At 39.5% G+C, this 26,996-nt stretch overlaps 6 non-coding genes across 6 annotated transcripts; all 6 read left to right on the top strand.

Annotated features, from left to right (window-relative positions):
- Nucleotides 1-7,696: 7,696 nt before the first annotated feature.
- TRNAC-GCA (transfer RNA cysteine (anticodon GCA)) lies at nt 7,697-7,768 on the top strand. Its single transcript has one exon. It is a non-coding gene; the product is annotated as a tRNA-Cys (tRNA).
- A 997-nt stretch (nt 7,769-8,765) lies between these two features.
- TRNAC-GCA (transfer RNA cysteine (anticodon GCA)) lies at nt 8,766-8,837 on the top strand. Its single transcript has one exon. It is a non-coding gene; the product is annotated as a tRNA-Cys (tRNA).
- Nucleotides 8,838-10,909: 2,072 nt separating this feature from the next.
- On the top strand, nt 10,910-10,981 carry TRNAC-GCA (transfer RNA cysteine (anticodon GCA)). Its single transcript has one exon. It is a non-coding gene; the product is annotated as a tRNA-Cys (tRNA).
- A 2,072-nt stretch (nt 10,982-13,053) lies between these two features.
- On the top strand, nt 13,054-13,125 carry TRNAC-GCA (transfer RNA cysteine (anticodon GCA)). Its single transcript has one exon. It is a non-coding gene; the product is annotated as a tRNA-Cys (tRNA).
- Nucleotides 13,126-17,341: 4,216 nt separating this feature from the next.
- On the top strand, nt 17,342-17,413 carry TRNAC-GCA (transfer RNA cysteine (anticodon GCA)). The gene has a single exon. It is a non-coding gene; the product is annotated as a tRNA-Cys (tRNA).
- A 6,360-nt stretch (nt 17,414-23,773) lies between these two features.
- Nucleotides 23,774-23,845, top strand: TRNAC-GCA (transfer RNA cysteine (anticodon GCA)). The gene has a single exon. It is a non-coding gene; the product is annotated as a tRNA-Cys (tRNA).
- The last annotated feature ends 3,151 nt before the right edge of the window (nt 23,846-26,996 follow it).

Here is a 26,996-nt window from a genome sequence, read left to right as displayed (position 1 = left end):
CTACAGCATTACCAGGATTACTAGTGCAGGTACTGCCACGTTTATTAAGTACGAAAAAGGAAGACTGGGATGCAATCTCAGCCTGTAAACAGAAACAAGATGAAGACACTAGTGATTTCTATTCCCGATTTGAAAAATGTTTTGGTATTAACAGTGGCATAAAAGCAAGTAGCGAGTCATATCCACATCTGTTTGTGACAAAATTAGTTGAAAATTCCCTGCCCCAAGTTAAGAATAGAGTATTGAAATTCGAGAGTACCTGGCAAGGTAACACCCCGTCACAAATGTTACAAATGTTACAATATCACCACAATAGAATTAGAGAGGAACAAGAACATGAACAAAGACGTATGAAAGACACGAAAATGAAAATGCTTGTTGCCCAGTCAGTTCCAGTTGACGGTCATAGAAAGGGTATGACACAGTCCAGTGATTCAGCGGGTCCTGTAAAAGGGACATGCAACTATTGTAAACAGCCAGGTCATTATATACACGATTGTGCAGTTCTAAAACATAATATCGCCACAGGTAAAACACAGGAAAGACCACGTCCACCTAGACAGGATCAGAACCAACAACGAGCCCCTCAGCATGCACAGTCCATGCCAGCTCCACAACAGTCCATGCCAGCTCCACAACAGGCAGCTCCACAACGGATCGTAGTTACATCACAGCAGCAGCCTATTGCTGCCACACAAGCAACAACGCAACAGATGTATCAGTATGCACAAGCAGATTATCCCGATTATCAACGATACACATGAAACAGCCTAGAGAGGGAAGTTGGCTTACCCCTTATCGAGGTTCCTGTAGATCAAGAGGGACCTTATGTACATAGTGAACTATTAGGCCAAGACAGAAAGTTTTTACTTGATACAGGGGCAAGCAGAACAACAATACGACGCAGTGAAGTTCCAGGGGCACCCCTCTCAGGCTCACAGAATATTTCCCTTGGATTTTCAGGAAAGCCTATCATTAATGAAGTATCACAACCCCTTCCACTCACGGTTGGTCCATTGACACGAACTACAGACCTATTGCTTACTAAATCATGTCCAGAAAATCTGTTAGGTATAAAAACATTGAAAGCTCTAGGAGCTATAATATGTTGTTTTCCGGAAGGAGTAAGATTATTTTTACGTGATTTCAAAGGGCACTATGTGTCCAGAGACATGGATCACCGACTGCAGAATTTACCTACACATTTATGGGCACAAGGCCCCACTGATGTTGGTTGCATGAACATTACACCATATCGAGTCACACTAAAAGCAGGAGTGGTACTACCACGAATGCGACAATACAAATTACCACCAGATGCTGTAGTGGCTTTACTGCAAATCATTGACGAGCTTATTGCCCAAGGAGTGGTTGTGGAAACCGACTCCAATGTATGTAATTCCCCGATAATTCCGATTCTTAAAAGAACTGATCCAAAGGCACCGCCAGTATATCGATTAGTTATTGATCTGCGCGAATTAAATAAATGCATTGTACCACAATACCCCGTGGTCCCAGACATCTCTTCATTACTGACAGCCATTGATTCCAAAGCAACGTTCTTTACTGTAATTGATCTCAAGAATGCCTTCTTCAGCGTCCCAATAGATCCGGAAAGCCAATACTTGTTCGGATTCAGTTTAAATGGACGAAGTTTTAAATTCACACGCGCACCTCAAGGATTCACAGAAAGCCCCAGCATCTATAGCCAAGCACTGAAACGAGAACTTGACAGTATCCACATGCCAGTTAACACTGCTCTGCTTCAATATGTCGATGATCTGCTGATCACCGCTCGAAGCGAACCTGAATGTGAAAAAGCATCACTGACGGTTTTACAATTTCTGGCCGAAAAGGGGCACAAGGTGTCCCCTTCTAAGCTGCAATTTTGTGTCCAGCAAGTTGTTTATCTTGGGCACTCGCTGTCCAAGGAGGGAAGACAGCTTACACCCGATCGCATCCAGTTAATTGCTAACATGCCAACACCCAAGACACAAAAGGAGGTGCGGGCTTTTATAGGCCTCACTTCATACTGTAGGCAGTGGATCCCTCAATACGCATTTCTAGCAAAACCACTCATTCAGTTGACAACACAGGAGGCAGCAACATCGACTGTCCTCCCTTGGACTCAGGAACATACACAAGCCTTTGAAAGCTTAAAGAAAGCTTTATGTCAAGCACCTGTTTTAGCAACACCATGTTACAATAAACATTTTACACTCTTTGTTACAGAACGCGAAGGTACTGCCTTGTCAGTACTCACTCAGGAACAAGCAGGATCACACAAACCATGTGCTTATTTTTCTAGTACATTAGATCCCGTAGCTCAGGCTCTTCCTGCGTGCCTGAAATCAGTGGCAGCAACAGCTTTAGCAATCAGACAAAGCGATGCCATAGTGTTAGGACATCCATTGACAGTACAAGTACCGCATGCAGTAGAGGTTCTTCTGAACCGAACGCAAACACAACACTTGACTATAGCAAGACTTACTGGTTACGAATTGACATTGTTCCAGCCACACATAGAAATCAGACGTTGTAATACATTAAATCCTGCTACACTTTTGCCAGTAAATGGAACAGACCCATTAGCACATGATTGTATTGAAGTCATTACTATCACGACGAAGCCCAGACAAGACTTGACAGATGTCCCATTGTCAGATCCAGACCTGACGTTGTATGTAGATGGTTCATGCATGAGAACAAGTACAGGAGAGTTAGTGGCCGCTTATGCAGTCACAACAGACACTGAAGTCATCGAAACAAATTGTATAAATACTTTGTCAGCTCAAGCAGCAGAGCTCATCGCTCTGACACAAGCCTGTATCCAAGCCACAAATAAGAAAGTCAACATATACACAGATTCACGTTATGCATTCGGAGTCGTTCATGACTTCGGCGTGCTGTGGCGAGAGAGAGGTTATTTAACTTCTCACGGTGCCCACATCCAGCACGGACCCCTCATTCATGCTTTATTAGATGCAATTCATCTACCCACTGCAACATCGATTATGAAATGCAAAGCCCATACGAAAGTTACCGATATTATTTCTCAAGGTAATGACCTAGCTGACAGAACAGCTAAACAGACTGCTCAAACTCACACAACTGACACAACAAAGACAATAGTTCCGACACTAACACATTGCATGACAGTTAAGGATCCCGCTCTTGATATAATTGACATACAGACACATGCTACACCAGAAGAAATAAAGAAATGGACTGAATTAGGAGGGATCCAAATGGATCAAGGATGGATGACGAAGGAAAAATCTATATGGTTTGTTCCCGATTCCATGGTTCAAGTCATCATTAACACAATACATAGTCCAGCGCACCTAGGAGAAAAAGCTATGCTCGACAGCATTCAACACATTTGGTTCAACAAACATTTACGAGCAGCAGCTAAACAAAAAGTTCGTACCTGTATGATCTGTTGTCAGTTTAACCCAGGTAAAAGCATCCCCGTAGAACAGGGTGGATTTCAACCTCCTGATCACCCTTTTGAAGTCCTCCAGATGGATTATATCCAGATGGAACGATGTCGAGGATTTAAATATGTTCTCGTAGTTGTCTGTGCTCTTTCCCGTTGGACAGAAGCCTACCCGGTTTCAGATTACACTGCCCCGACTACTGCCAAACAGTTAGTTCGAGAATTCTTCCCACGGTACGGTTTACCACGTGTTGTCTACTCAGATAACGGCCAGCCGTTCTCATCCGAATTGATGAAACACGTTTCACTTTTGTTAGGTTACCAATGGAAATTCCACTGTGTCCGACATCCCGAGGCAGCAGGTCTCGTGGAACGCCATAATCAAACTCTGAAAATTAGATTGTACAAAATATGTAGAGAAAAAGGTGTTGATTGGGTAGTAGCCTTACCAGTTGCACTCTTTTACATGAGAATGGTAGCACATTCTCGAACAGGTGATCTTCGGTAGACCACCAAATATGTGGGGGACGCCTATACCCCGTAAAATAACTGATGTTGACTGTAATATGCTGACAGATTACCTGGCTTCCTTGATGTCTGCACTACAATCTTGTCGTTCACAGGTAGCTGCAGCCTTTCCCGATAACACAGAGGTAAAGCCCCATGACGTGGTTCCAGGTGACCTGGTTCTGGTGCGGAATTTCGACCGGAAGACCCAACTGGAGCCTAGGTGGAAATCGCCTAAACTCGTTCTGCTAACAACAAGGACAGCCGTGAAGATCGAGGGCCGTAAAGGGTGGTTACACTCGAGTCATATCAAGAAATTTTATGGACTACCGTCCGATGTGAACACTCAGCCTTGCATTCCTTCACAGATTGATTCAAAGCTCCCCTTGGTTGAACCATCGGAAACAGAACTCTATAAACTGAAATTAAGGTCTAGCAAGTCAGACAATTTGATTGTTTAAGTCCTCTCCAAGGTGAATCGGTTGAATTTGTCTCTGACATGTATCCTCTAGACCGGAATAGAGAAAGAAATCGACAGATGCAGCTTAAAAAGCATGCGTATTGTAAATCACTTCGTAGTCACTGCACAGTAACATTATTAATCTTGTTTTTTCTAAGTTTTCTGATCATCATAACTTGTGTATTGCTTCATATGTATTACCCTATTTCTAAACGTGCTTACAATGTTACTGCTGAACATTCTTTTAGCGAATTACCCCCGCATGCGTTGTCCTATAGATTTGCGCTGCGCAACAACACTTTCATTAGTATGTTACATCATTCCCATCAGACCAGCAATGCCACCAATTGTTGGATATGTGGCCGACTCCCTCCCTATCAGAATTATAAGGGAGTTCTGCCTCTCTTTCCATATCCGTTCACACACAATGGCTCCTGTGGAGCATGGTTTAGTTTGATTAATTCCTTAGATTCAAATTCAGTAGTTTATCAAGACAATTGGGTATGGGGAAACCTGAACCTAGTTTTACTTAAAGTCTGCTACCCTAACAAGGAGGGACTTCCCAAAAGAACAGGAACTGATCTAGAAAATGAAGTATATGGATTAGGTAATTTTACACTTAACCTCATGATCCTGAATGTTGAATCCGAAGCTGCACCAATTTTGCCCGCTATGTTAGTATTTCCAGTTAAAGGTGAATTATGTGTAAGAAAGAATGGTTCAATACATATGGGCCATAGTAAATGCACCACTGTAATAGAATTCAGTGATCAAGGCAAGTCTACATTTAGAGCTTCCCGTCATTCCTACTTCGTATGTGGTCAGACTGCATATATACGTCTACCTCTAGATTGGGATGGTACCTGTTACATCGCATTCCTTCTGCCACCTGTTTTCCTAGCCCCTCCTGATTATCACAGAAATACCCATTTAGTACACAATAGACAACAGAGAGATCTCCCGATTGTCGATTACACTGAAACGGCATGGGAACAATATACAGATTTCAATAAAGGTTTCTTTCCCTATATTGGTACAGTCACTAATAGTAAGCTGATACGTAGATTAACTAGAACCCTTGAAGCAGTAGTAAATGAAACTACTTCCGCCTTAGGCAACTTAACAGAGGAGCAGTCTGCGATGCGGATTGTTGTTCTTCAAAATCGTCTTGTCCTTGACGTCATCCTGGCCGATAGGGGCGGAGCTTGTAGGGTCATCGGATCAAGTTGCTGCGTTTTCATACCAGAAAATTCGCCATCTGTATATAAAGCCATAACTCGCCTTCATAAGATTGTAAGCCAGATACACCAGAGTCCAGGCACCTGGACTTGGTCCGGTTGGTTCTGGAGCGTGTTGTCAGCCTGGGGATGGAGGATCCTATCCTTCCTAGGTATTGGCTTTCTCATACTATTCAGTTGCTGCTTATGTCTACAATGTGGACCAGCGATTTGTGGTCTGTGTGCCACATCGTGTATTCCACCTCCAAGTTTTCGCTCAAGATCCCGCAAGAAGAATAAGAACAAATGATGCTATATGAACAGATCGATGGATTGATGAATATTGATATCTCCTGAGGGTCCGTAGGGGACAAGGAGGGAATGAGGAAATATGAATTTTGTGATCAGTTATGTCCCCTATCTTAGACCCCAACGGCTCCATGTATATGCTACAAGTACATGTATGTTCCCTCCAGTTCCAGTTATGAAGACGCAAACATATGTGCGTCCACCGTCAACATGTCCTCTTTCAGATCCGCCATGAATGGGCCGGATATTCCATTCCTAAGTATGAAAGGCCACCGACTTTATATGGCTCATTTACTCCATTTTGCAGTTCAGGCGAGTAGGCCCTGAATTCTGCCATCAAGCCTTTTCCTGCCTTCTACCTTCGACAGCTCCAGTCTGAGCTCGCATCTGTATCCATGAACTTTGTCCTACTCCCTGCGCGGCTAACGGTGCCTGACTCAGCCTGTTTGCCTGCCAAAAACTGTATTTCACCTTCAAGATTATCTGCTCCGCTCCTCATCCAATGCATTCCTGTCTAGTAGTTTAGGTAAACATTCTTTCAGCTACCGAGCAAGGGGCCCGGCTTCTCTGTCCTCATGCAAGTAATTCATAGCTCTGTTACCATGAAAGATTTCTGCCCCCTCGCATCTCATGTAGACACTTAGACGCTTGTACACGCACTCACAGTCAGTATAGAATAGATTTCGTCCGAGAGACCTTTCCTTTTGGATAACACAGTTCTTTAAACATAGGATATTAGATATGATTTGGGATTAGGTTGACTTGACCCCCCAGACTTCTGTCTCCACATGTAGAGCTAAATGTCAAGTCCCCTTCACCCTCTAGTTGCACGTCAATCACACGTCATGCGGCTGCGCGCGCATCTCTGCCAAGTATTTCTGCTGACATTGCAGGATTCTCTTATGGATCCACCCACTTGTGACATCATGTATAATGACGTTTTCTAAGTTACGCCTATATGTCCGCCTTTTTTAGTTACGTATGCATATTTTTATCTATCTTATCAACTGTTACGCCTCCTGCATCTGTTTCACTGTAATGCATTTCTTATAAAAATGATTACCTGTCAATAATGTATTGCCTTCCCTTCCTGAACCCCCGTGGTGATGGAATATGAAGCCTGCAGTTCGAACTGTAATTCCTTTGTAGAGGAATAAAGCCCTTTCAGAACCTCTAATACCACGGATTCTGCCTCTTATTTTACTGAGTTATTCTTACTAGATTTTACCGCATCAAAAATAGTATCGGTAATTAAATATTTACCACAATGCAAGCAGGCTGGTCTGAGAAACCAGGCCATTTGCGAACACAAAATAGCTTTTTCTGATGTATTAAATCGAAGGTACATGAAAGGGGTGTTTGGTTGTACCTTCAAATACCAAATTGTAGTGGTATGCAGAAATGTTTTTTCACCGTAATTTGGCCCAAAACAATCATACTTCACCACCATATCAGTGATTGTGGTAATCAATCCACAAAGATAAGTAGTCTCGTAAAAACCTCTTCCCCTTTGAGAATGTTTCAAAACAAACATTTTAATTACAGATATTGGTCCTATGGACCACTGCCTATTCAAATAAAATAACAATTAAACATATACATTTTGTTTTTTAAATGATCCTGATTTCCTTTAATTAATAATATTAAGAACTACTTCTCCTTTTCCACAGTTTCAAGCTCGTACTTTGTGGCCCAACTGAGCTTGAGCCTCTCACTCTTTCATGATGTACTGATATATTGTCATTCTGATCTATGAAAACAGTTGGGGATATAGCTCAGTGGTAGAGCATTTGACTGCAGATCAAGAGGTCCCTGGTTCAAATCCGGGTGTCCCCTAAACCTATTTTGGTTTTGGTGTTTGTAGCTGGGATCTTTCATAAAGTCCCTATGGATCACCATTGACAGAGTCAGTGTTCAGTTGGATCTTATACTTTATTAGCATTACAGTGTCACTGCTCAAAACCTGGGAATAAAGGCATTTTTACACAGGGCGTGGGAACTTTCTGAAACATCATTGATTTATTTTGGATTTCGGCTCTTCCTTTCACAGCTTCAAGCAAAGAGAATCACTATGAAAACAATTGAAAACTTTGTTATACAGTTTGGTGCTTCCTTGTAGCGCACTAAAGAAATGGCATAGTATACTCGGCAGCGCTGCAGTCAATCTATTTCTCATTTAACCTGTGTCCTCAGTCTTACATATATTCCTCCTCTCCTCTGTGCATACAAAATATGTGTTTGTTTAAAGCACTTCATTCTTGTGCAACGTAGAAACTATTTAATTTCTCCTTAAAACCTCTGCCTACGTGCAAAATGTATGAACCCTCGTTGCAGATGAAAAAAGGCTGGCTCGAAGACTCAGGCCATTTTCGAACACAAAATGGCCTTTTCTGATATATTAAATTGATGGTACTTGAAAAGGACGTTTGGGTGTACCTTCCAAATACCAAATTGCAGTGGTATGTAGAAATGTTTTTCGTCCATCATTTGGCCCAAAACAATCATACTTCACCACCATCTCGGTGATTGTGGTAACCAATCCGCGAAAGGATAAGGCGTCCCGTAAAAACCTCTTCCCCTTTGAGAATGTTTCAAAACAAGCATTTTATGTATAGGCATTGGTCCTATGGACCACTGCCTGTTCAAATAAAATAACAATGAAACATATAAATATTTTTTTTAAACGATCCCGTTTTCCTTCAATAAATAATATTAAGAACTACTTCTCCTGTTCCACAGTTTCAAGCTTGTACTTTCCGGCCCAACTGAGCATGATGCTCACACTCTTTCATGAGGTACTGATATATTTTCATTCCGACTCTCACAAACAGGTGGGGATATAGCTCAGTGGTAGAGCATTTGACTGCAGATCAAGAGGTCCCTGGTTCAAATCCAGGTGTCCCCTTGGCCTGTTTTGGTTCTTGTGTTTGTAGCTGGGACTTTTCATAAAACCCCTTTGGATCATCATTGACAGAGTCAGTGTTCGCTTGGATCTTACACTTTAACAGCATTACAATGTCACTGCTCAAAACCTGAGAGTAAATGCATTTTTATACAGGGCTCGGTATTCCGTATGGGAAATGTCTGAAAAAGCATTGATTTATTTTGGAATCTGGCTCTTCCTTTCACCAAACAAAGGGAATGGACTATGAAAGCAATTGACAACTTTGTTTTACAGTTTGGTGCTTCCTTCGATCGCACTACAGAAATTGCATAGAAAAGTGGGCAGAAATGCAGTCAATCTATTCCTCATTTAACCTGTGTCCTCAGTCTTACATGTATTCCACCTCTTCTCTGTGCATACAAAGTATGTGTTTGTTTGAAGCACTTCATTTTTGTGCAATGCATAATCTATTTACTTTCTACTAAAAAACGCTGCCCACGTACAAGATGTATGAACCCTAGTTGCAGGTGCAAGCAGGCTGGTCTGAGAAACCAGGCCATTTGCGAACACAAAATTGCTTTTTCTGATGTATTAAATCGAAGGTACATGAAATGGGTGTTTGGTTGTACCTTCAAATACCAAATTGTAGTGGTATGTAGAAATGTTTTTTCACCGTAATTTGGCCCAAAACAATCATACTTCACCACCATATCAGTGATTGTGGTAATCATTCCACAAAGATAAGTAGTCTCGTAAAAACCTGTTCCTCTTTGAGAATGTTTCAAAACAAACATTTTAATTACAGATATTGGTCCTATGGACCACTGCCTATTCAAATAAAATAACAATTAAACATATACATTTTGTTTTTTAAATGATCCTGTTTTTCTTTAATTAATAATATTAAGAACTACTTCTCCTTTTCCACAGTTTCAAGCTCGTACTTTGTGGCCCAACTGAGCTTGAGCCTCTCACTCTTTCATGATGTACTGTTATCTTGTCATTCTGATCTTTGAAAACAGTTGGGGATATAGCTCAGTGGTAGAGCATTTTACTGCAGATCAAGAGGTCCCTGGTTCAAATCCGGGTGTCCGCTAAACCTATTTTGGTTCTGGTGTTTGTAGCTAGGATCTTTCTTAAAGTCCCTTTGGATCACCATTGACAGAGTCAGTGTTCAGTTGGATCTTATACTTTATTAGCATTACAGTGTCACTGCTCAAAACCTGGGAATAAATGCATTTTTACACAGGGCGTGGGAACTTTCTGAAACATCATTGATTTATTTTTGAATCCGGCTCTTCATTTCACAGCTTCAAACAAAGAGAATGACTATGAAAACAATTGAAAACTTTGTTATACAGTTTGGTGCTTCCTTGTAGCGCACTAAAGAAATGGCATAGTATACTCGGCAGCGCTGCAGTCAATCTATTTCTCATTTAACATGTGTCCTCAGTCTTACATATATTCCTCCTCTCCTCTGTGCATACAAAATATGTGTTTGTTTAAAGCACTTCATTCTTGTGCAACGTAGAAACGATTTAATTTCTCCTTAAAACCTCTGCCTACGTGCAAAATGTATGAACCCTCGTTGCAGATGAAAAAAGGCTGGCTCGAAGACTCAGGTCATTTTCGAACACAAAATGGCCTTTTCTGATATATTAAATTGATGGTATTCGAAAGGGACGTTTGGGTGTACCTTCCAAATACCAAATTGCAGTGGTATGTAGAAATGTTTTTCGTCCATCATTTGGCCCAAAACAATCATACTTCACCACCATCTCGGTGATTGTGGTAACCAATCCGCGAAAGGATAAGGCGTCCCGTAAAAACCTCTTCCCCTTTGAGAATGTTTCAAAACAAGCATTTTATGTACAGGCATTGGTCCTATGGACCACTGCCTGTTCAAATAAAATAACAATGAAACATATAAATATTTTTTTTAAACGATCCCGTTTTCCTTCAATAAATAATATTAAGAACTACTTCTCCTGTTCCACAGTTTCAAGCTTGTACTTTCCGGCCCAACTGAGCATGATGCTCACACTCTTTCATGAGGTACTGATATATTTTCATTCCGACTCTCACAAACAGGTGGGGATATAGCTCAGTGGTAGAGCATTTGACTGCAGATCAAGAGGTCCCTGGTTCAAATCCAGGTGTCCCCTTGGCCTCTTTTGGTTCTTGTGTTTGTAGCTGGGACTTTTCATGAAACCCCTTTGGATCATCATTGACAGAGTCAGTGTTCGCTTGGATCTTACACTTTAATAGCATTACAATGTCACTGCTCAAAACCTGAGAGTAAATGCATTTTTATACAGGGCTCGGTATTTCGTATGGGAAATGTCTGAAAAAGCATTGATTTATTTTGGAATCTGGCTCTTCCTTTCACCAAACAAAGGGAATGGACTATGAAAGCAATTGACAACTTTGTTTTACAGTTTGGTGCTTCCTTCGATCGCACTACAGAAATTGCATAGAAAAGTGGGCAGAAATGCAGTCAATCTATTCCTCATTTAACCTGTGTCCTCAGTCTTACATGTATTCCACCTCTTCTCTGTGCATACAAAGTATGTGTTTGTTTGAAGCACTTCATTTTTGTGCAATGCATAATCTATTTACTTTCTACTAAAAAACGCTGCCCACGTACGAGATGTATGAACCCTAGTTGCAGGTGCAAGCAGGCTGGTCTGAGAAACCAGGCCATTTGCGAACACAAAATTGCTTTTTCTGATGTATTACATCGAAGGTACATGAAATGGGTGTTTGGTTGTACCTTCAAATACCAAATTGTAGTGGTATGTAGAAATGTTTTTTCACCGTAATTTGGCCCAAAACAATCATACTTCACCACCATATCAGTGATTGTGGTAATCATTCCACAAAGATAAGTAGTCTCGTAAAAACCTGTTCCTCTTTGAGAATGTTTCAAAACAAACATTTTAATTACAGATATTGGTCCTATGGACCACTGCCTATTCAAATAAAATAACAATTAAACATATACATTTTGTTTTTTAAATGATCCTGTTTTTCTTTAATTAATAATATTAAGAACTACTTCTCCTTTTCCACAGTTTCAAGCTCGTACTTTGTGGCCCAACTGAGCTTGAGCCTCTCACTCTTTCATGATGTACTGTTATATTGTCATTCTGATCTTTGAAAACAGTTGGGGATATAGCTCAGTGGTAGTGCATTTTACTGCAGATCAAGAGGTCCCTGGTTCAAATCCGGGTGTCCCCTAAACCTATTTTGGTTCTGGTGTTTGTAGCTAGGATCTTTCATAAAGTCCCTTTGGATCACCATTGACAGAGTCAGTGTTCAGTTGGATCTTATAGTTTATTAGCATTACAGTGTCACTGCTCAAAACCTGGGAATAAATGCATTTTTACACAGGGCGTGGGAACTTTCTGAAACATCATTGATTTATTTTGGAATCCGGCTCTTCCTTTCACAGCTTCAAACAAAGAGAATGACTATGAAAACAATTGAAAACTTTGTTATATAGTTTGGTGCTTCCTTGTAGCGCACTAAAGAAATGGCATAGTATACTCGGCAGCGCTGCAGTCAATCTATTTCTCATTTAACATGTGTCCTCAGTCTTACATATATTCCTCCTCTCCTCTGTGCATACAAAATATGTGTTTGTTTAAAGCACTCCATTCTTGTGCAATGTAGAAACTATTTAATTTCTCCTTAAAACCTCTGCCTACGTGCAAAATGTATGAACCCTCGTTGCAGATGAAAAAAGGCTGGCTCGAAGACTCAGGTCATTTTCGAACACAAAATGGCCTTTTCTGATATATTAAATTGATGGTACTTGAAAGGGACATTTGGGTGTACCTTCCAAATACCAAATTGCAGTGGTATGTAGAAATGTTTTTCGTCCATCATTTGGCCCAAAACAATCATACTTCACCACCATCTCGGTGATTGTGGTAACCAATCCGCGAAAGGATAAGGCGTCCCGTAAAAACCTCTTCCCCTTTGAGAATGTTTCAAAACAAGCATTTTATGTACAGGCATTGGTCCTATGGACCACTGCCTGTTCAAATAAAATAACAATGAAACATATAAATATTTTTTTTAAACGATCCCGTTTTCCTTCAATAAATAATATTAAGAACTACTTCTCCTGTTCCACAGTTTCAAGCTTGTACTTTCCGGCCCAACTGAGCATGATGCTCACACTCTTTCATGAGGTACTGATATATTTTCATTCCGACTCTCACAAACAGGTGGGGATATAGCTCAGTGGTAGAGCATTTGACTGCAGATCAAGAGGTCCCTGGTTCAAATCCAGGTGTCCCCTTGGCCTGTTTTGGTTCTTGTGTTTGTAGCTGGGACTTTTCATGAAACCCCTTTGGATCATCATTGACAGAGTCAGTGTTCGCTTGGATCTTACACTTTAATAGCATTACAATGTCACTGCTCAAAACCTGAGAGTAAATGCATTTTTATACAGGGCTCGGTATTTCGTATGGGAAATGTCTGAAAAAGCATTGATTTATTTTGGAATCTGGCTCTTCCTTTCACCAAACAAGGGGAATGGACTATGAAAGCAATTGACAACTTTGTTTTACAGTTTGGTGCTTCCTTCGATCGCACTACAGAAATTGCATAGAAAAGTGGGCAGAAATGCAGTCAATCTATTCCTCATTTAACCTGTGTCCTCAGTCTTACATGTATTCCACCTCTTCTCTGTGCATACAAAGTATGTGTTTGTTTGAAGCACTTCATTTTTGTGCAATGCATAATCTATTTACTTTCTACTAAAAAACGCTGCCCACGTACAAGATGTATGAACCCTAGTTGCAGGTGCAAGCAGGCTGGTCTGAGAAACCAGGCCATTTGCGAACACAAAATTGCTTTTTCTGATGTATTAAATCGAAGGTACATGAAATGGGTGTTTGGTTGTACCTTCAAATACCAAATTGTAGTGGTATGTAGAAATGTTTTTTCACCGTAATTTGGCCCAAAACAATCATACTTCACCACCATATCAGTGATTGTGGTAATCATTCCACAAAGATAAGTAGTCTCGTAAAAACCTGTTCCTCTTTGAGAATGTTTCAAAACAAACATTTTAATTACAGATATTGGTCCTATGGACCACTGCCTATTCAAATAAAATAACAATTAAACATATACATTTTGTTTTTTAAATGATCCTGTTTTTCTTTAATTAATAATATTAAGAACTACTTCTCCTTTTCCACAGTTTCAAGCTCGTACTTTGTGGCCCAACTGAGCTTGAGCCTCTCACTCTTTCATGATGTAGTGTTATATTGTCATTCTGATCTTTGAAAACAGTTGGGGATATAGCTCAGTGGTAGAGCATTTTACTGCAGATCAAGAGGTCCCTGGTTCAAATCCGGGTGTCCGCTAAACCTATTTTGGTTCTGGTGTTTGTAGCTAGGATCTTTCTTAAAGTCCCTTTGGATCACCATTGACAGAGTCAGTGTTCAGTTGGATCTTATACTTTATTAGCATTACAGTGTCACTGCTCAAAACCTGGGAATAAATGCATTTTTACACAGGGCGTGGGAACTTTCTGAAACATCATTGATTTATTTTGGAATCCGGCTCTTCATTTCACAGCTTCAAACAAAGAGAATGACTATGAAAACAATTGAAAACTTTGTTATACAGTTTGGTGCTTCCTTGTAGCGCACTAAAGAAATGGCATAGTATACTCGGCAGCGCTGCAGTCAATCTATTTCTCATTTAACATGTGTCCTCAGTCTTACATATATTCCTCCTCTCCTCTGTGCATACAAAATATGTGTTTGTTTAAAGCACTTCATTCTTGTGCAACGTAGAAACTATTTAATTTCTCCTTAAAACCTCTGCCTACGTGCAAAATGTATGAACCCTCGTTGCAGATGAAAAAAGGCTGGCTCGAAGACTCAGGTCATTTTCGAACACAAAATGGCCTTTTCTGATATATTAAATTGATGGTACTTGAAAGGGACGTTTGGGTGTACCTTCCAAATACCAAATTGCAGTGGTATGTAGAAATGTTTTTCGTCCATCATTTGGCCCAAAACAATCATACTTCACCACCATCTCGGTGATTGTGGTAACCAATCCGCGAAAGGATGAGGCGTCCCGTAAAAACCTCTTCCCCTTTGAGAATGTTTCAAAACAAGCATTTTATGTACAGGCATTGGTCCTATGGACCACTGCCTGTTCAAATAAAATAACAATGAAACATATAAATATTTTTTTTAAACGATCCCGTTTTCCTTCAATAAATAATATTAAGAACTACTTCTCCTGTTCCACAGTTTCAAGCTTGTACTTTCCGGCCCAACTGAGCATGATGCTCACACTCTTTCATGAGGTACTGATATATTTTCATTCCGACTCTCACAAACAGGTGGGGATATAGCTCAGTGGTAGTGCAATTGACTGCAGATCAAGAGGTCCCTGGTTCAAATCCAGGTGTCCCCTTGGCCTGTTTTGGTTCTTGTGTTTGTAGCTGGGACTTTTCATAAAACCCCTTTGGATCATCATTGACAGAGTCAGTGTTCGCTTGGATCTTACACTTTAATAGCATTACAATGTCACTGCTCAAAACCTGAGAGTAAATGCATTTTTATACAGGGCTCGGTATTTCGTATGGGAAATGTCTGAAAAAGCATTGATTTATTTTGGAATCTGGCTCTTCCTTTCACCAAACAAAGGGAATGGACTATGAAAGCAATTGACAACTTTGTTTTACAGTTTGGTGCTTCCTTCGATCGCACTACAGAAATTGCATAGAAAAGTGGGCAGAAATGCAGTCAATCTATTCCTCATTTAACCTGTGTCCTCAGTCTTACATGTATTCCACCTCTTCTCTGTGCATACAAAGTATGTGTTTGTTTGAAGCACTTCATTTTTGTGCAATGCATAATCTATTTACTTTCTACTAAAAAACGCTGCCCACGTACAAGATGTATGAACCCTAGTTGCAGGTGCAAGCAGGCTGGTCTGAGAAACCAGGCCATTTGCGAACACAAAATTGCTTTTTCTGATGTATTAAGTCGAAGGTACATGAAATGGGTGTTTGGTTGTACCTTCAAATACCAAATTGTAGTGGTATGTAGAAATGTTTTTTCACCGTAATTTGGCCCAAAACAATCATACTTCACCACCATATCAGTGATTGTGGTAATCATTCCACAAAGATAAGTAGTCTCGTAAAAACCTGTTCCTCTTTGAGAATGTTTAAAAACAAACATTTTAATTACAGATATTGGTCCTATGGACCACTGCCTATTCAAATAAAATAACAATTAAACATATACATTTTGTTTTTTAAATGATCCTGTTTTTCTTTAATTAATAATATTAAGAACTACTTCTCCTTTTCCACAGTTTCAAGCTCGTACTTTGTGGCCCAACTGAGCTTGAGCCTCTCACTCTTTCATGATGTACTGTTATATTGTCATTCTGATCTTTGAAAACAGTTGGGGATATAGCTCAGTGGTAGAGCATTTTACTGCAGATCAAGAGGTCCCTGGTTCAAATCCGGGTGTCCGCTAAACCTATTTTGGTTCTGGTGTTTGTAGCTAGGATCTTTCATAAAGTCCCTTTGGATCACCATTGACAGAGTCAGTGTTCAGTTGGATCTTATACTTTATTAGCATTACAGTGTCACTGCTCAAAACCTGGGAATAAATGCATTTTTACACAGGGCGTGGGAACTTTCTGAAACATCATTGATTTATTTTGGAATCCGGCTCTTCATTTCACAGCTTCAAACAAAGAGAATGACTATGAAAACAATTGAAAACTTTGTTATACAGTTTGGTGCTTCCTTGTAGCGCACTAAAGAAATGGCATAGTATACTCGGCAGCGCTGCAGTCAATCTATTTCTCATTTAACATGTGTCCTCAGTCTTACATATATTCCTCCTCTCCTCTGTGCATACAAAATATGTGTTTGTTTAAAGCACTTCATTCTTGTGCAACGTAGAAACTATTTAATTTCTCCTTAAAACCTCTGCCTACGTGCAAAATGTATGAACCCTCGTTGCAGATGAAAAAAGGCTGGCTCGAAGACTCAGGTCATTTTCGAACACAAAATGGCCTTTTCTGATATATTAAATTGATGGTACTTGAAAGGGACGTTTGGGTGTACCTTCCAAATACCAAATTGCAGTGGTATGTAGAAATGTTTTTCGTCCATCATTTGGCCCAAAACAATCATACTTCACCACCATCTCGGTGATTGTGGTAACCAATCCGCGAAAGGATAAGGCGTCCCGTAAAAACCTCTTCCCCTTTGAGAATGTTTCAAAACAAGCATTTTATGTACAGGCATTGGTCCTATGGACCACTGCCTGTTCAAATAAAATAACAATGAAACATATAAATATTTTTTTTAAACGATCCCGTTTTCCTTCAATAATTAATATTAAGAACTACTTCTCCTGTTCCACAGTTTCAAGCTTGTACTTTCCGGCCCAACTGAGCATGATGCTCACACTCTTTCATGAGGTACTGATATATTTTCATTCCGACTCTCACAAACAGGTGGGGATATAGCTCAGTGGTAGAGCATTTGACTGCAGATCAAGAGGTCCCTGGTTCAAATCCAGGTGTCCCCTTGGCCTGTTTTGGTTCTTGTGTTTGTAGCTGGGACTTTTCATAAAACCCCTTTGGATCATCATTGACAGAGTCAGTGTTCGCTTGGATCTTACACTTTAATAGCATTACAATGTCACTGCTCAAAACCTGAGAGCAAATGCATTTTTATACAGGGCTCGGTATTTCGTATGGGAAATGTCTGAAAAAGCATTGATTTATTTTGGAATCTGGCTCTTCCTTTCACCAAACAAAGGGAATGGACTATGAAAGCAATTGACAACTTTGTTTTACAGTTTGGTGCTTCCTTCGATCGCACTACAGAAATTGCATAGAAAAGTGGGCAGAAATGCAGTCAATCTATTCCTCATTTAACCTGTGTCCTCAGTCTTACATGTATTCCACCTCTTCTCTGTGCATACAAAGTATGTGTTTGTTTGAAGCACTTCATTTTTGTGCAATGCATAATCTATTTACTTTCTACTAAAAAACGCTGCCCACGTACAAGATGTATGAACCCTAGTTGCAGGTGCAAGCAGGCTGGTCTGAGAAACCAGGCCATTTGCGAACACAAAATTGCTTTTTCTGATGTATTAAATCGAAGGTACATGAAATGGGTGTTTGGTTGTACCTTCAAATACCAAATTGTATTGGTATGTAGAAATGTTTTTTCACCGTAATTTGGCCCAAAACAATCATACTTCACCACCATATCAGTGATTGTGGTAATCATTCCACAAAGATAAGTAGTCTCGTAAAAACCTGTTCCTCTTTGAGAATGTTTCAAAACAAACATTTTAATTACAGATATTGGTCCTATGGACCACTGCCTATTCAAATAAAATAACAATTAAACATATACATTTTGTTTTTTAAATGATCCTGTTTTTCTTTAATTAATAATATTAAGAACTACTTCTCCTTTTCCACAGTTTCAAGCTCGTACTTTGTGGCCCAACTGAGCTTGAGCCTCTCACTCTTTCATGATGTACTGTTATATTGTCATTCTGATCTTTGAAAACAGTTGGGGATATAGCTCAGTGGTAGAGCATTTTACTGCAGATCAAGAGGTCCCTGGTTCAAATCCGGGTGTCCGCTAAACCTATTTTGGTTCTGGTGTTTGTAGCTAGGATCTTTCTTAAAGTCCCTTTGGATCACCATTGACAGAGTCAGTGTTCAGTTGGATCTTATACTTTATTAGCATTACAGTGTCACTGCTCAAAACCTGGGAATAAATGCATTTTTACACAGGGCGTGGGAACTTTCTGAAACATCATTGATTTATTTTGGAATCCGGCTCTTCATTTCACAGCTTCAAACAAAGAGAATGACTATGAAAACAATTGAAAACTTTGTTATACAGTTTGGTGCTTCCTTGTAGCGCACTAAAGAAATGGCATAGTATACTCGGCAGCGCTGCAGTCAATCTATTTCTCATTTAACATGTGTCCTCAGTCTTACATATATTCCTCCTCTCCTCTGTGCATACAAAATATGTGTTTGTTTAAAGCACTTCATTCTTGTGCAACGTAGAAACTATTTAATTTCTCCTTAAAACCTCTGCCTACGTGCAAAATGTATGAACCCTCGTTGCAGATGAAAAAAGGCTGGCTCGAAGACTCAGGTCATTTTCGAACACAAAATGGCCTTTTCTGATATATTAAATTGATGGTACTTGAAAGGGACGTTTGGGTGTACCTTCCAAATACCAAATTGCAGTGGTATGTAGAAATGTTTTTCGTCCATCATTTGGCCCAAAACAATCATACTTCACCACCATCTCGGTGATTGTGGTAACCAATCCGCGAAAGGATAAGGCGTCCCGTAAAAACCTCTTCCCCTTTGAGAATGTTTCAAAACAAGCATTTTATGTACAGGCATTGGTCCTATGGACCACTGCCTGTTCAAATAAAATAACAATGAAACATATAAATATTTTTTTTAAACGATCCCGTTTTCCTTCAATAAATAATATTAAGAACTACTTCTCCTGTTCCACAGTTTCAAGCTTGTACTTTCCGGCCCAACTGAGCATGATGCTCACACTCTTTCATGAGGTACTGATATATTTTCATTCCGACTCTCACAAACAGGTGGGGATATAGCTCAGTGGTAGTGCATTTGACTGCAGATCAAGAGGTCCCTGGTTCAAATCCAGGTGTCCCCTTGGCCTGTTTTGGTTCTTGTGTTTGTAGCTGGGACTTTTCATAAAACCCCTTTGGATCATCATTGACAGAGTCAGTGTTCGCTTGGATCTTACACTTTAATAGCATTACAATGTCACTGCTCAAAACCTGAGAGTAAATGCATTTTTATACAGGGCTCGGTATTTCGTATGGGAAATGTCTGAAAAAGCATTGATTTATTTTGGAATCTGGCTCTTCCTTTCACCAAACAAAGGGAATGGACTATGAAAGCAATTGACAACTTTGTTTTACAGTTTGGTGCTTCCTTCGATCGCACTACAGAAATTGCATAGAAAAGTGGGCAGAAATGCAGTCAATCTATTCCTCATTTAACCTGTGTCCTCAGTCTTACATGTATTCCACCTCTTCTCTGTGCATACAAAGTATGTGTTTGTTTGAAGCACTTCATTTTTGTGCAATGCATAATCTATTTACTTTCTACTAAAAAACGCTGCCCACGTACAAGATGTATGAACCCTAGTTGCAGGTGCAAGCAGGCTGGTCTGAGAAACCAGGCCATTTGCGAACACAAAATTGCTTTTTCTGATGTATTAAGTCGAAGGTACATGAAATGGGTGTTTGGTTGTACCTTCAAATACCAAATTGTAGTGGTATGTAGAAATGTTTTTTCACCGTAATTTGGCCCAAAACAATCATACTTCACCACCATATCAGTGATTGTGGTAATCATTCCACAAAGATAAGTAGTCTCGTAAAAACCTGTTCCTCTTTGAGAATGTTTCAAAACAAACATTTTAATTACAGATATTGGTCCTATGGACCACTGCCTATTCAAATAAAATAACAATTAAACATATACATTTTGTTTTTTAAATGATCCTGTTTTTCTTTAATTAATAATATTAAGAACTACTTCTCCTTTTCCACAGTTTCAAGCTCGTACTTTGTGGCCCAACTGAGCTTGAGCCTCTCACTCTTTCATGATGTACTGTTATATTGTCATTCTGATCTTTGAAAACAGTTGGGGATATAGCTCAGTGGTAGAGCATTTTACTGCAGATCAAGAGGTCCCTGGTTCAAATCCGGGTGTCCGCTAAACCTATTTTGGTTCTGGTGTTTGTAGCTAGGATCTTTCTTAAAGTCCCTTTGGATCACCATTGACAGAGTCAGTGTTCAGTTGGATCTTATACTTTATTAGCATTACAGTGTCACTGCTCAAAACCTGGGAATAAATGCATTTTTACACAGGGCGTGGGAACTTTCTGAAACATCATTGATTTATTTTGGAATCCGGCTCTTCATTTCACAGCTTCAAACAAAGAGAATGACTATGAAAACAATTGAAAACTTTGTTATACAGTTTGGTGCTTCCTTGTAGCGCACTAAAGAAATGGCATAGTATACTCGGCAGCGCTGCAGTCAATCTATTTCTCATTTAACATGTGTCCTCAGTCTTACATATATTCCTCCTCTCCTCTGTGCATACAAAATATGTGTTTGTTTAAAGCACTTCATTCTTGTGCAACGTAGAAACTATTTAATTTCTCCTTAAAACCTCTGCCTACGTGCAAAATGTATGAACCCTCGTTGCAGATGAAAAAAGGCTGGCTCGAAGACTCAGGTCATTTTCGAACACAAAATGGCCTTTTCTGATATATTAAATTGATGGTACTTGAAAGGGACGTTTGGGTGTACCTTCCAAATACCAAATTGCAGTGGTATGTAGAAATGTTTTTCGTCCATCATTTGGCCCAAAACAATCATACTTCACCACCATCTCGGTGATTGTGGTAACCAATCCGCGAAAGGATGAGGCGTCCCGTAAAAACCTCTTCCCCTTTGAGAATGTTTCAAAACAAGCATTTTATGTACAGGCATTGGTCCTATGGACCACTGCCTGTTCAAATAAAATAACAATGAAACATATAAATATTTTTTTTAAACGATCCCGTTTTCCTTCAATAAATAATATTAAGAACTACTTCTCCTGTTCCACAGTTTCAAGCTTGTACTTTCCGGCCCAACTGAGCATGATGCTCACACTCTTTCATGAGGTACTGATATATTTTCATTCCGACTCTCACAAACAGGTGGGGATATAGCTCAGTGGTAGTGCAATTGACTGCAGATCAAGAGGTCCCTGGTTCAAATCCAGGTGTCCCCTTGGCCTGTTTTGGTTCTTGTGTTTGTAGCTGGGACTTTTCATAAAACCCCTTTGGATCATCATTGACAGAGTCAGTGTTCGCTTGGATCTTACACTTTAATAGCATTACAATGTCACTGCTCAAAACCTGAGAGTAAATGCATTTTTATACAGGGCTCGGTATTTCGTATGGGAAATGTCTGAAAAAGCATTGATTTATTTTGGAATCTGGCTCTTCCTTTCACCAAACAAAGGGAATGGACTATGAAAGCAATTGACAACTTTGTTTTACAGTTTGGTGCTTCCTTCGATCGCACTACAGAAATTGCATAGAAAAGTGGGCAGAAATGCAGTCAATCTATTCCTCATTTAACCTGTGTCCTCAGTCTTACATGTATTCCACCTCTTCTCTGTGCATACAAAGTATGTGTTTGTTTGAAGCACTTCATTTTTGTGCAATGCATAATCTATTTACTTTCTACTAAAAAACGCTGCCCACGTACAAGATGTATGAACCCTAGTTGCAGGTGCAAGCAGGCTGGTCTGAGAAACCAGGCCATTTGCGAACACAAAATTGCTTTTTCTGATGTATTAAGTCGAAGGTACATGAAATGGGTGTTTGGTTGTACCTTCAAATACCAAATTGTAGTGGTATGTAGAAATGTTTTTTCACCGTAATTTGGCCCAAAACAATCATACTTCACCACCATATCAGTGATTGTGGTAATCATTCCACAAAGATAAGTAGTCTCGTAAAAACCTGTTCCTCTTTGAGAATGTTTAAAAACAAACATTTTAATTACAGATATTGGTCCTATGGACCACTGCCTATTCAAATAAAATAACAATTAAACATATACATTTTGTTTTTTAAATGATCCTGTTTTTCTTTAATTAATAATATTAAGAACTACTTCTCCTTTTCCACAGTTTCAAGCTCGTACTTTGTGGCCCAACTGAGCTTGAGCCTCTCACTCTTTCATGATGTACTGTTATATTGTCATTCTGATCTTTGAAAACAGTTGGGGATATAGCTCAGTGGTAGAGCATTTTACTGCAGATCAAGAGGTCCCTGGTTCAAATCCGGGTGTCCGCTAAACCTATTTTGGTTCTGGTGTTTGTAGCTAGGATCTTTCATAAAGTCCCTTTGGATCACCATTGACAGAGTCAGTGTTCAGTTGGATCTTATACTTTATTAGCATTACAGTGTCACTGCTCAAAACCTGGGAATAAATGCATTTTTACACAGGGCGTGGGAACTTTCTGAAACATCATTGATTTATTTTGGAATCCGGCTCTTCATTTCACAGCTTCAAACAAAGAGAATGACTATGAAAACAATTGAAAACTTTGTTATACAGTTTGGTGCTTCCTTGTAGCGCACTAAAGAAATGGCATAGTATACTCGGCAGCGCTGCAGTCAATCTATTTCTCATTTAACATGTGTCCTCAGTCTTACATATATTCCTCCTCTCCTCTGTGCATACAAAATATGTGTTTGTTTAAAGCACTTCATTCTTGTGCAACGTAGAAACTATTTAATTTCTCCTTAAAACCTCTGCCTACGTGCAAAATGTATGAACCCTCGTTGCAGATGAAAAAAGGCTGGCTCGAAGACTCAGGTCATTTTCGAACACAAAATGGCCTTTTCTGATATATTAAATTGATGGTACTTGAAAGGGACGTTTGGGTGTACCTTCCAAATACCAAATTGCAGTGGTATGTAGAAATGTTTTTCGTCCATCATTTGGCCCAAAACAATCATACTTCACCACCATCTCGGTGATTGTGGTAACCAATCCGCGAAAGGATAAGGCGTCCCGTAAAAACCTCTTCCCCTTTGAGAATGTTTCAAAACAAGCATTTTATGTACAGGCATTGGTCCTATGGACCACTGCCTGTTCAAATAAAATAACAATGAAACATATAAATATTTTTTTTAAACGATCCCGTTTTCCTTCAATAATTAATATTAAGAACTACTTCTCCTGTTCCACAGTTTCAAGCTTGTACTTTCCGGCCCAACTGAGCATGATGCTCACACTCTTTCATGAGGTACTGATATATTTTCATTCCGACTCTCACAAACAGGTGGGGATATAGCTCAGTGGTAGAGCATTTGACTGCAGATCAAGAGGTCCCTGGTTCAAATCCAGGTGTCCCCTTGGCCTGTTTTGGTTCTTGTGTTTGTAGCTGGGACTTTTCATAAAACCCCTTTGGATCATCATTGACAGAGTCAGTGTTCGCTTGGATCTTACACTTTAATAGCATTACAATGTCACTGCTCAAAACCTGAGAGCAAATGCATTTTTATACAGGGCTCGGTATTTCGTATGGGAAATGTCTGAAAAAGCATTGATTTATTTTGGAATCTGGCTCTTCCTTTCACCAAACAAAGGGAATGGACTATGAAAGCAATTGACAACTTTGTTTTACAGTTTGGTGCTTCCTTCGATCGCACTACAGAAATTGCATAGAAAAGTGGGCAGAAATGCAGTCAATCTATTCCTCATTTAACCTGTGTCCTCAGTCTTACATGTATTCCACCTCTTCTCTGTGCATACAAAGTATGTGTTTGTTTGAAGCACTTCATTTTTGTGCAATGCATAATCTATTTACTTTCTACTAAAAAACGCTGCCCACGTACAAGATGTATGAACCCTAGTTGCAGGTGCAAGCAGGCTGGTCTGAGAAACCAGGCCATTTGCGAACACAAAATTGCTTTTTCTGATGTATTAAATCGAAGGTACATGAAATGGGTGTTTGGTTGTACCTTCAAATACCAAATTGTATTGGTATGTAGAAATGTTTTTTCACCGTAATTTGGCCCAAAACAATCATACTTCACCACCATATCAGTGATTGTGGTAATCATTCCACAAAGATAAGTAGTCTCGTAAAAACCTGTTCCTCTTTGAGAATGTTTCAAAACAAACATTTTAATTACAGATATTGGTCCTATGGACCACTGCCTATTCAAATAAAATAACAATTAAACATATACATTTTGTTTTTTAAATGATCCTGTTTTTCTTTAATTAATAATATTAAGAACTACTTCTCCTTTTCCACAGTTTCAAGCTCGTACTTTGTGGCCCAACTGAGCTTGAGCCTCTCACTCTTTCATGATGTACTGTTATATTGTCATTCTGATCTTTGAAAACAGTTGGGGATATAGCTCAGTGGTAGAGCATTTTACTGCAGATCAAGAGGTCCCTGGTTCAAATCCGGGTGTCCGCTAAACCTATTTTGGTTCTGGTGTTTGTAGCTAGGATCTTTCTTAAAGTCCCTTTGGATCACCATTGACAGAGTCAGTGTTCAGTTGGATCTTATACTTTATTAGCATTACAGTGTCACTGCTCAAAACCTGGGAATAAATGCATTTTTACACAGGGCGTGGGAACTTTCTGAAACATCATTGATTTATTTTGGAATCCGGCTCTTCATTTCACAGCTTCAAACAAAGAGAATGACTATGAAAACAATTGAAAACTTTGTTATACAGTTTGGTGCTTCCTTGTAGCGCACTAAAGAAATGGCATAGTATACTCGGCAGCGCTGCAGTCAATCTATTTCTCATTTAACATGTGTCCTCAGTCTTACATATATTCCTCCTCTCCTCTGTGCATACAAAATATGTGTTTGTTTAAAGCACTTCATTCTTGTGCAACGTAGAAACTATTTAATTTCTCCTTAAAACCTCTGCCTACGTGCAAAATGTATGAACCCTCGTTGCAGATGAAAAAAGGCTGGCTCGAAGACTCAGGTCATTTTCGAACACAAAATGGCCTTTTCTGATATATTAAATTGATGGTACTTGAAAGGGACGTTTGGGTGTACCTTCCAAATACCAAATTGCAGTGGTATGTAGAAATGTTTTTCGTCCATCATTTGGCCCAAAACAATCATACTTCACCACCATCTCGGTGATTGTGGTAACCAATCCGCGAAAGGATAAGGCGTCCCGTAAAAACCTCTTCCCCTTTGAGAATGTTTCAAAACAAGCATTTTATGTACAGGCATTGGTCCTATGGACCACTGCCTGTTCAAATAAAATAACAATGAAACATATAAATATTTTTTTTAAACGATCCCGTTTTCCTTCAATAAATAATATTAAGAACTACTTCTCCTGTTCCACAGTTTCAAGCTTGTACTTTCCGGCCCAACTGAGCATGATGCTCACACTCTTTCATGAGGTACTGATATATTTTCATTCCGACTCTCACAAACAGGTGGGGATATAGCTCAGTGGTAGTGCATTTGACTGCAGATCAAGAGGTCCCTGGTTCAAATCCAGGTGTCCCCTTGGCCTGTTTTGGTTCTTGTGTTTGTAGCTGGGACTTTTCATAAAACCCCTTTGGATCATCATTGACAGAGTCAGTGTTCGCTTGGATCTTACACTTTAATAGCATTACAATGTCACTGCTCAAAACCTGAGAGTAAATGCATTTTTATACAGGGCTCGGTATTTCGTATGGGAAATGTCTGAAAAAGCATTGATTTATTTTGGAATCTGGCTCTTCCTTTCACCAAACAAAGGGAATGGACTATGAAAGCAATTGACAACTTTGTTTTACAGTTTGGTGCTTCCTTCGATCGCACTACAGAAATTGCATAGAAAAGTGGGCAGAAATGCAGTCAATCTATTCCTCATTTAACCTGTGTCCTCAGTCTTACATGTATTCCACCTCTTCTCTGTGCATACAAAGTATGTGTTTGTTTGAAGCACTTCATTTTTGTGCAATGCATAATCTATTTACTTTCTACTAAAAAACGCTGCCCACGTACAAGATGTATGAACCCTAGTTGCAGGTGCAAGCAGGCTGGTCTGAGAAACCAGGCCATTTGCGAACACAAAATTGCTTTTTCTGATGTATTAAGTCGAAGGTACATGAAATGGGTGTTTGGTTGTACCTTCAAATACCAAATTGTAGTGGTATGTAGAAATGTTTTTTCACCGTAATTTGGCCCAAAACAATCATACTTCACCACCATATCAGTGATTGTGGTAATCATTCCACAAAGATAAGTAGTCTCGTAAAAACCTGTTCCTCTTTGAGAATGTTTCAAAACAAACATTTTAATTACAGATATTGGTCCTATGGACCACTGCCTATTCAAATAAAATAACAATTAAACATATACATTTTGTTTTTTAAATGATCCTGTTTTTCTTTAATTAATAATATTAAGAACTACTTCTCCTTTTCCACAGTTTCAAGCTCGTACTTTGTGGCCCAACTGAGCTTGAGCCTCTCACTCTTTCATGATGTACTGTTATATTGTCATTCTGATCTTTGAAAACAGTTGGGG

The sequence above is a fragment of the Triturus cristatus genome, chromosome 4_1, assembly GCF_964204655.1.
Source record: "Triturus cristatus chromosome 4_1, aTriCri1.1, whole genome shotgun sequence".
Classification (NCBI taxonomy): domain Eukaryota; kingdom Metazoa; phylum Chordata; class Amphibia; order Caudata; family Salamandridae; genus Triturus; species Triturus cristatus.
This window is presented reverse-complemented; position numbering and strand designations above follow the sequence as displayed.